Source organism: Elaeis guineensis, chromosome 3 (genome assembly GCF_000442705.2).
Source record: "Elaeis guineensis isolate ETL-2024a chromosome 3, EG11, whole genome shotgun sequence".
NCBI classification, from domain to species: domain Eukaryota; kingdom Viridiplantae; phylum Streptophyta; class Magnoliopsida; order Arecales; family Arecaceae; genus Elaeis; species Elaeis guineensis.
The window spans coordinates 93143770-93154584 of record NC_025995.2 but is presented as its reverse complement, the minus strand read 5'-3'; the positions used below and the strand labels follow the sequence as shown (position 1 = coordinate 93154584).

General features: G+C 45.8%; 1 pseudogene; it reads left to right on the top strand.

Annotated features, from left to right (window-relative positions):
* Positions 1-7891: 7891 nt before the first annotated feature.
* LOC140856100 (probable pectinesterase/pectinesterase inhibitor 12) lies at positions 7892-10802 on the top strand (annotated as a pseudogene).
* Positions 10803-10815: the final 13 nt, after the last annotated feature.

Genomic DNA, 10815 nt, shown 5'->3' with positions numbered 1-10815 from the left:
ACACTGGCGTTCCGATTGTATATTTGAAACGGAAGAATGATTTTTTTTTTTCCAAAATCAATTATTGGATTATATCTCACACAGCTCTCAAAGTACTTCGGATGCTATCTTTCCTCTTCCTGTATAGATCTCTAATAGTTATTGTGTATTCAAATGGACAAAATGAGTGAATCATTCTTTCTTACGGACAATGCACTTTGAACCCCACCACATTGAGGGAACCAATACCAAACCAAATTTCATAGAGCTGAAAGTTGTTCATATCCTTTACAAAAGTTAACCAGATAATTCCTCCAAGCTTGAATCTTTATAACTGTTGAGAAAAATTTCGTATGGATCGAATTTATGAAAAGATTGAAAGTCCAAAATGACTATATCCAACAGATCCATCAACAGAAGGTCTCCGACAACCCAAGATCAGTCACTATCTTCTCTGACGATTCAAAGTCGGCAACTATTTCATCGATTGGTCCTCTGAAGCCGTACGATTAGAGCTTTGCTTGTCGACAGCGATTTGACGATCCCTGCACGTCATTATCGATGGCTTCTCGTCAGCCGATCACTCATACATTACGGAGCAGATCTTGACGATGGTACAAGACGATCGACCTCTAGTCGTTGCCGACTAGTCCTCGTCCCTACAGCATCTAGATTGACAACTCTATTCAAAATGCTGCACCCACCAAGTAACAGCTGTCGTTGGACTGATAAGGCAACCACAATTGCCACATCCCGAAAATATCGAGCAACAATCTCATGTCCAACGAATTGTGCCCTGATCATGTGGTATTGTGCCAACCAAATTGCCAACTGAAGCTCCAACTCTCTACCATAAAGGAAATCAAAAGAGGACCCTTAAAATAGGTACACAAGAACTCTGTCTCTCACGCTCCTCCTTCTGTTGAATGAGATTTTGACTTGAGTGTCGGAGAGTCCTTACCGGAGCCACCTCTGGTTTGAACTTTTTTGCAAGTCGCGCACCTAGGAGGCCCACCTCACCATCAACTCCAGTATTCCGACACCGAATGATTTTTCGCACCAATAGATTGACGCTAAAGGAAGGACTTTGACCCATTTTTAGAGGAGTACAGATCGAGAGCAGACACCATACCATTAAAGCGAGTCTCATCCTATCTCACCAATGCCATTGCCTTCTGTCAGGCGTAGAGTCAGGCCAACAACTAGATGCAGCCACTGGTGATGGAGACTTCTTCACTAGCCCAGCCAGTGCCGGTCACAGTGGACTAGTTCAACATGCTTTTTCAGTATGTTCAGACTTTGACGGCTGCTGTCCAGACAATCCAACCCATCCTTATGCCTCCACCGACAGTGCCACAGCCTGATTAGGTTGCTCTTGCAGCGATGCCACCAGTAGCTCCTATGGTGGCACCCCCACTGAATCTGACTTCACGACCACCACCATAACCAGAACGATCGCAGACACCTCTACAGAGTCCAGAGAGAAGGTAAATCCATCAGAGCCACCTTAAGATCCAGGAACCAGTAAGGCGGCGATCTCCTAGTCCACTATCAGGGTATGACTCAACCCCTAATCGCCAATCTTCCCTGCATTCTGAAGCGTACACCGCTCAAGATCTTACCATCGAGAGGTGGTTTCGGATGATCGATGAGCGGATCGATGTTATCCACAACACCTCTCCAGTGCAGCCCTATGATGGGTTCAGCAGTGAGCCACTCTTCGCCCCGAAGATAATGCAGGAGCCACTTTCTCGGTGCTTTAAGTGCCCTAGTTTGAGGCCTACGACGGGACTGCCGACCCCATCGATTATCTGAAGATCATACGACGATCTTTGATCGGTCAGTTAGTTGAAAACCATATGACAGCCTATGACTAGCTTGTCACTGAAGACAACGGCGATCTCTGATTCGCCAAAGAAAAAGAAAGTGATAAATCCAAAAGTATGCATCCATGATACATAAAAATACTAAGAAAAGTCAGATAACCTTTTTAATTTAAGTATTTACAAGAAAAAGTGATAGTGCTTGAAGCACCACCTTACAAAAAGAAAAAAAAACAAAGAAAGAAAAAAAGCAGAAGAAAGGATGAGGGAGCTCAATCCTCATCTGAGGAGAAAGCCCACACCTCCTCATCATTGTTTCTCAATTGGAGGCGGTGGAGGTCTAGCTATGACATCATCCACTACAAGCGGCCTTGCAGTCCTCAAAGTCGAGGATAAAGATAGTGGCAGTGATATCGATGGCCTTCCTCTCGAACATTGCAAAGGCCCAGAACTCTCAGATGTAGCGCATCCGGACTCCAAAAGGAATCTACTCGAACTGGGGGGCACCCTCACCCCCAGAGAATGGCGAAGATCGAGAGGTGGAGGGTGCCCTACGAGAGGAGGATAGACCGGCATGCCTAGCCCTCTTTCAGGCCGCTTTTTTGGCAGCCCTCCTCTCCTTCACCTTGTCTTTGATGGCTTTCGGAGTTGGCATCATAGTGGCGAAGGGGAGAAGAAGTATTTTGCAAGAATAAAGAAAAAAAATGCAGAAGATAAAGTTCAATCGACCCTCAGTCTCTATTTATAGGCACCAGAGCCCACACTAACCCCCAATCACTGGTGAGGGAAGTGCAACCATCTATCGAGCCATAAATGGCATATCTTTCTAACTCCAGAAATTAATTCAAATGATGCTTTATGAATCAAGATATGACCATGTGGCGTGCTGTCACAAGCCTGATATTCTTTCATAAGCATCATTCTATAGAAAGAGATAGTAACCAGTATTTCCTATGGCCACCATGTGCTCTGGTCAAATCTAGCTTAAGTACGTGGGACTCACGAAATGTCGGAAGGCCATCCGCAATTAATGCATAAAAGATTCGATGGAAAAAGGAACCGAGGAGTCATCTAAAAAGAAAAGTCTTCTGAGCAAAGGTCGGTAACGACATCAAGCAGCATCATATAACAAAAAAAAAAGCAACACGAGATATGTATTTGTTATTGCATCTATTTAACTCGTCGCGATCACAAGAACGTCATCATCATGAACAAGATGATCTAAAAAATTTTTACATTCAATCACGACCAGCTCTAGTCTACTAAGTCTCATTAGGAGCCTCTTCATGGACCTCCTCACTAGCAGGATCGAGTTCTTGGATCTCCACACTCCTATAACTACCCTGAGTGGTGGAGATCTCGAAACCATGATTGGGAGAAATATTGGAGAGATCGAGTCCAAAAAATGCCATCCTGATTCAATTCTGGTACATCTAAAAGTCCTCCGTGTATCCCGCATCAAACATATGCCTGAACATGTCATCTCGAGACATAGGATCGGCTAATTCATGTCCGACTAGGCCTTGGGATCTTCTGGTTGTCTGCAGACTCTTCCTCAAATCATATTCAGTGATGCATTCCTTAAGTGCTCGAGCTTGAATATTTTCTCTTAGACAGTGTGGCGATCTTTTTGAAGCTGCGCCACATGATCGACAAAATATCTTCTTTCTTCATTGGCAGCAGCTTTCGATGACTTCAGCTCTGAAATTCTATTTTCAGACTAATGAAGTCAGACACGAAGATCTTATTCCCAAACAGTGGCATCCTAAGTGGCATCCCCGACAAGTTTTGATAGTCATGCAAACTCGATGGCAAGTCGGGCCTTCTCGATGGAGTATGCCATGACACTCCGACGATTGATCATCCTTAGTCGATCGGCTTCTGTCAAAGCCTCATCTAAAGTTTTTTTGGTCTTTGATAGCTCCTTTTTTCGAGCAGAAGCTTTTTTTATTTAACTTCTTAATGATTTTTTCAAGGTCGCGCATACGGGATCTGATTTTTGTTGCATATGCCTCTGATAAAGGCTCCACCGATAAAGGCTCGGTGATAGGAGCTAAAGGAGTATACTTGATGAGAGCGCACGGGTGAAGCTGGACAAGCGAAAGAAAACATAAAAAGGATAAAATATTATTTTATTAATGACTATTTCTCTTCAAGAGAAAGAAAGAAAGAAAGTGCAGGTTTCATTTTCTGACCTCACCTGGAAGACCGAAGGGATCAGACACAGCTTCTGGGGGACCCAGAGATGCTCCCGATGGACTGGCCACAGAAGTAGGAGGAGCTACCTCCTCCGTAGCCTCCTCATCATCCTTGTCCTCATCCAGGAAGGAGAGATCGATGTCAAAAAATCGGACAGTGATTCGGTGGAGACAATCTTCAAGTCCGGTCCCATATTTCGTATTGAAGGACTTCTAATTGAATGCGACCTGGGCATCATGATACTCTTCCGATGCCTTGAATCTGTCAACCGCCCAAGCCAGCTCCTACTTGAAATCCTCCAAAGCCTTGAAAGATTCTATGGTCGAGCGGTGAGCCTCATCAATCTTCTCTTCGGCCTCTCGCCTAACTTGGGCAATTTGATCCCTGACCTCCGCCGCTCACTCCTCAGCCTTCTGCTCGATCTTGGTGAGTTTCACATTGGCTGACCGAAGCTCGTCTCCCCACCGTGCAAGATCAATGAAAGTTTTTTTGGGGACTCCCTCAGCTTATCGGCCTCCATCTTGACTGCTTTGGTTTGTTTGCACACCTCGGCCGCATCAGACTTAGCTCTTTTGAGCAAAACCATGTTCATCTCCTCCTTACATGAACGGTCCAAGATGTCGATCAAAAAATAGAGAACCTGCAAAGAAGTTGTGATCAACAAAGGAACGAGAAGAAAAACCCAAGAAGGAGACTAGAGATAAGAATGGCACATGATGAATGGCGGTTATGGAGAATCACTGTCAAGCATTAAGGGACATACGGCTGATGCCCCTGATCTCCTGAGAAAGCATCACTCTTTCGGTCAACTCTTTGATAACTCTCCAGTCATCAAAGATCGCCTCTTTAGGAATAAAGGCGAGGTGGATGTCTAGATCCATCTCATTGGGAGAAGGATGCATGCTACTTCAGTCTGCAGTGGCAGAAGACTAAGTGAGAGAAGGCTGACCCCCAATCTCCCAAGAAGGCATCGGAGTAGCAGGCGAAGAAACCACAGGTGGAGAAGACGTCAGCGCTGGAGCGACTATAGAGGTCAGAGCCACAGCTGAAGGAGTCGAGCTTGTAAGAGGAGTTGCCAAGACAACAAGGGCCTCGGTCGATGAGCCGCACTCGTTCGCACCCTTTTCTCGATGGGTCACCGACTTTTTGGAGGCACCTTCGGATGTGGGAGCCTTCTTTTCTTCAAAAGGTTCTGCTTCATCTTGGTAATATCCTCTAGTCTCACTTCTGCAATCAGCTAAATTTAGTCAGTGGCACTAAACCTACAGACGGGTAAGGAGGACACATGCAGCACTCATCCCTAGGGTCAGCCTAGTTGAGTCCAGCATTGAAAAGTGTCTCATCGGACACCAATTCATCGATCGAGGGCACCTTAAAGTCTCTAAGGATTTTGAAGCAACCTTCTTCCTCAGCCCCTAGCTTTAGGATTTTAAATGCTGAAGCTTGCAGCCGACCCCAGCTCGGCAAGTTTCAGTCCTCGATCGTGGAGTTAGAAACAAACAAAAATTGCTTCTTCCAACTATGAATGGAAGATGGAGCATCCTTAATCAAAGGAGAAACCCCCCCTTTGGAGGAAAATACCACCAATCTTTAGAGTGAGGATGTTTTTTGATGATGAAGAAGGAGTGGAAGAGATCGATAGATGGCTGAATGCTAGCCATAAAATAAATAACCAAAAAGCGTATGGCAAATCTAAAGAAGTTTGGGGCAACAGCGCAAAAAGATAAACTATAAAAATGGAAGAAATCAAAGATAAATGGATGAACAAAAAATCTTAAGCTCGCCCAGAGTGTTTCCTCGTATACGGCAAACTAACCAGAGGGTGAGTTGTTGACATGCTTATTGACCTCGAAAAGTCTAATATCGTAAGTCGGAGAGATCCATACCAGATCCAGATTCGATTCAAGTCATCTAGGTTCAGTATGGAGCGATAGTTGCCAGGAGCTAACTCACTCTTCTCGGCCATTTTTAAAAAAAAGACTGAAAGGATATCTAGAGAAAGAAGAGAAGAATGAAAAATAGATGGGCAAAAAAGAAAACCCACCTTGGAGCAAAGAAAGGAGATGGAAGGAACAAAACAATCGCCAGAAAACCTTCAAAAATCTTTCGGAAAAGGTTGTGTCATGGAAGAAGAAGAAGCACCCTTGCTTCAAAATGCTATCGTAATGGAGAAGAGAAAGAAGAAATAGAAGACTCTGATAGTAATTAGAGAAACCAAGGACAAGTCCTTCTTCTATTTATAGCCAGGAGAAGATAACACTCAGGTATCGAATTATTTCTTCCCCAACAAGTCGAAGAATGTGGCACACGTACTATTCTCCTATTCGGCCGATCGCTGCCGTCAGTTACGTAAATCGACGCTATAATTCAAAAGCAGACGGTGAAGTGACGGATATTTAATTCCGTCATGATGACTTAAGTTGTGCCATCTCAAGCTTGTCCCGTATAGTCGTGTATGTTCCATCGTCACAGAACCTTTTTCATATCATCAGTCCAAAAAATAATAAGTGTACTCTCTTCGATCGACTGAAGTCGGACTCGAGAGTAGGGAGTATGTGTTGGAAGAAATTTTGTATGAACCGAATTTATGAAAGACTCAGAGTCCAAAATAATCGTGTCTAGCAGACCCATCAACAGAGATCTCCGACAACTCAAGGTCAACCACCACTTTCTCTGATAATTCAAGATCGACAACTACTATCGTCGATTAGTCCTCCGAGACCGTTCGACTAAAGTTTTGCTTGTCGACAGTGATTTGGTGACCTTTGCACGTCATCACCGATGACTCCTCGTCGGCTGACCACTCATGTATTATGGAGTAGATCTTGATGATGGCACAAGGCAACCGACCCCTGGTTGTCGCCGACTAGTCGTCGTCCTTACAACATTCAGATTGGCAACTCTATTTAAAATATGGAGTCCGTCAGGCAAGAGCTGTCGCTGGACTGATAAGGCAATCACAATCATCACATCTCGAAATATCGAGTGATAATTTCATGCTCAACGAATCTGTCCTGATTGTGCAGGATTGTGTCAACCAACTTACTAACTGAAGCTCCAATCTCTCCATCATAAAGGAGATCAAAAGAGGATCTCAAAAAAGGTATACAAGAACTCTACCTCTCACGCTTCTCGTTTTGTTAAATAAGTTTTTAACTTAAACGTCGGAGAATTCTTACCGAAATCATCTTTAATTTAAAATTTTTTACAGATCGCATATCCAAAAAAAATCCACCTCACTATCAACTCCATTTTTCCGACGTTGAATAATTTCCCCGCACCAACAGTAATTATTATGGATGAAGGGTATTAGTTGGTTGGTCCCCAGCAAAACTCCTACCTATAATTAGGAATACTTGGCCAAAATGGTTTAATCAAGCGGCAGAGCTAAGGTGGACTACATAGACCGAAAGCAAGGGAAAACGGAGTTCTAACTGAAGCAGGAGATGAAATATGAGAAAATCCGACACTAGTGCAACTCAGCTGCACATAAAACTATCTAGCACGCATCACAAGAGTCGGCTACGCACAAAATCATATGCACCATTTCCCCGGCACTGTACTTAAAATATCTATCACAGACCTCGCGGCACGGCACCCACTTCCTGGGCCCAGAGCACGTCCGCGGACGTATTACAATCTACGGCCCCCTCAAACACCAAAAGTCCATCTCGAACTGATCTAATCAGTCCATGAGCCCTGCACTGCCTCGTCGGTGCTGCGATCACGCATGCTCTCTCACCTCTCATCGAAAGCCCTGACACCCCCTCGTCCTTTTTTTTTTTTTTTCTGGGGTAAAGTCCCCCTCGTCCTAGCCTTTATCGCTCAACTTGTCGCCTACCCTCCCCCCCCCCACCACCCCCCACCCCCCCGGTTATCAAGCCCATATTATATATAGAATATAAGAGAGCCATCCTCCATGCATCAATGCATCCTCTCTTCTCCTCCCCATCTATGGCTTCTCCTCCCCTTCGTCTCCTTTCATATCTAACTTCTCTTCTCATCTTCTCATTCCTTCTCACTGCCACCACCTCCTCCTCTTCCAATACCTCCTCCAGCTTCTCTCTAAACCCCAACAACCTCCACTCCATTTGCCAGTCCACTCCATACCCCATCTCCTGTTTAGAATCCCAGAAGCTCTCCATTTCCATCTCCATCAACCCCTCCATCCTCACCTTCGCCCTCCACTCCCTCCAGTCCGCCATCTCCGCCGCCACTAAGCTCTCCTCCCTTCTCCTCCACCACTCCCGGCCCAACCTCGTCGAGTCCCAGAAAGGCTCCCTCCAGGACTGCCGCGACCTCCACCAGATCACCCTCTCCTCCCTCAAGAAGTCTGCTACCGCCCTCACCGCCAGTGGCGGCAACCTCGCCGACGTACGGGCGTACCTCAGCGCCGCCCTCACCAACAAGGCCACCTGCCTTGAGGGCCTCGCTGGCGCGCGGGGCTCGCTCAAGCCCTCCCTAGTCGCATCCTGGGCTGCCTCCTACGAGCACGTGAGCAACTCCCTCTCCCTGGTCGCCAGTTCGGGATCCCCGAGACCCGGGGGAAACCGCCGGCGGCTGCTCTCCTCCGGCGGCGGGGGTTCCCTGCGTGGGTCTCTCAGAGGGACCGGAGGCTACTGCAGAGCGGCGACGATGACGACGATGGCGGCGACGGGACGACGGCGGGGATGACTCTCCGGCGGTGGTGACGGTGGCGGCGGATGGGACGGGGAACTTCACTACGATCGGGGAGGCGATCGCGTTCGCGCCGAACAACAGCGCAGACCGCACGATCGTGATGGTGCGGGCGGGCGTGTACGAGGAGAACGTGGAGATCCCTAGTTACAAGCCCAACATCGTGTTGATAGGGGAAGGCAGCGACGTGACGGTGATCAGAGGGAGCAGGAGCGTTGGGACGAGTGGACCACCTTTCGTTCCGCCACGGTTGGTGAGTATTTTTTTTCGTTTCGTGTTTAGATCGAATAATGCGGAAAAAATAAAAAAAGCGGTAACAGCGCGCTCGTGACGGACGAAACGTCACGAGTCGATCCATCTTTGGAAAAAGGATGATCACGTGACTCGTCGACTGCGCATTACATAAACAACAGAGATGATGGAGAACTAGCTCCTAGATTTAATATTCTCTATTTTAGGATAGTAACAAAAGGAACATAATCATGTTATGATAAATAGTTCAGATGGCAAAGTTTCCTATATTGACATATGGATTAGATTAGATCCCTTCATTTTTGCTTCAATGTTTCGCTAGATTTCCATCCATCTTAATTCTGAACATAAGAATATCGGTTGCTTTTGCCATGTTGTATTAGCATTAAATAAGCATATGCATTTAATATAATGGCTAATAAAGATAATTGCATGAGTTGTTGTATTAGGAATTTGGCAAGCTAAGGCAGAAACTTTTTGTTAATTAGGTTTTACCAGCTTTTGCACATTTTTTGCGATTTTTTTTTTTTTTGGTTAACTATTTGTGTTGGGTTTGGTCCTTTGGCTGGGTGAGGACCTCTTGCTGGATTTTGCCTTATTCTTTTATGATTTTTCTTTTTTACCTAATTAATCACACAACAATCATCTCGCAGTAAATTAGAGTATTCACTTTGTATAATAGTCCAGATATACGAATCATCTCTCAAATGGGCTTCTAAATTATGAATCTTGGCCATTCGACGTGATTAAAGGAACAGGTCACCATTCAATCCGTATATCATGATAATTAGATTAGTTTATATAAAAATATTTTGTTCAAGAATGATTTATATATGAACATTAACGGCCTGTTGGGTATTCTTGCGAGAATATCCTGCAGTATCAGGCATGTTGGCCCCCCATGTCCTACCCCGCAATCGAACTAAAACATTAGGCTAGGGTCAGGGCCAAGGAATGACAAAAGTAACCCACACAATTTTTTTTTTTTCCATCTCTTGCAAGGTTCAGGCTGGGAGGTGTTGGCTTGATTTGGCATGCCCAGATGGACCGGCCAATCCAAGAACCCAATGAAAAATCCACCCCAAACCTGCGAGATTATCCAAACAGATCCTAATTATAAGATCTAGTTAAGCCATGGATTCCACTTCTTCTCTCTTCTAACCAATGTTATTATATATTCCAGCTGTTTCTGGGCAAGGCTTCTTGGCTCGTGACATCGCCTTCCAAAATATCGCTGGGCCAGCAAAGGGGCAAGCCGTGGCCCTCCGAATAAACGCAGACCAGGCTGCCATCTATCATTGCATCATCGATGGCTACCAGGATGCGCTATACGTCCACTCCTTCCGGCAGTTCTATCGGGAATGTGATATCTACGGCACCATCGATTTCATATTTGGTAATGCCGCAGTAATCTTCCAGGGATGCAACATCGTGGCTAAGAAGCCTTTGCCTTGGCAATCCAATGTTATCACGGCCCAATCCAGATGATCCTAACGAGGACACTGGCATCTCTATCCAGAATTGCTCAATCCTGGCATCTGATGAGCTCACATCTAGCAATGTTAGCACCAAGACCTACTTGGGGAGGCCTTGGAGGCTCCATTCCAGGGCAGTGTACATCGAGTCGTACCTTGACGGGCTTGTGGATCCAGCAGGGTGGACGGAGTGGTCGGGAGATCACCAGGGGCTGGATACCTTGTACTACGGGAGTATATGATATGTGGGCCAGGATCTGGGACCGAAGGTCGGGTCACATGGCCAGGATACCATGTGATGGATTACGATGACGCCTCTAACTTCACAGTGTCGGAGTTCATCTACGGTGACGAGTGGTTGGATTCAACCTCATTTCCATATGACGATGGGATTTGATTTATTTGCCTCA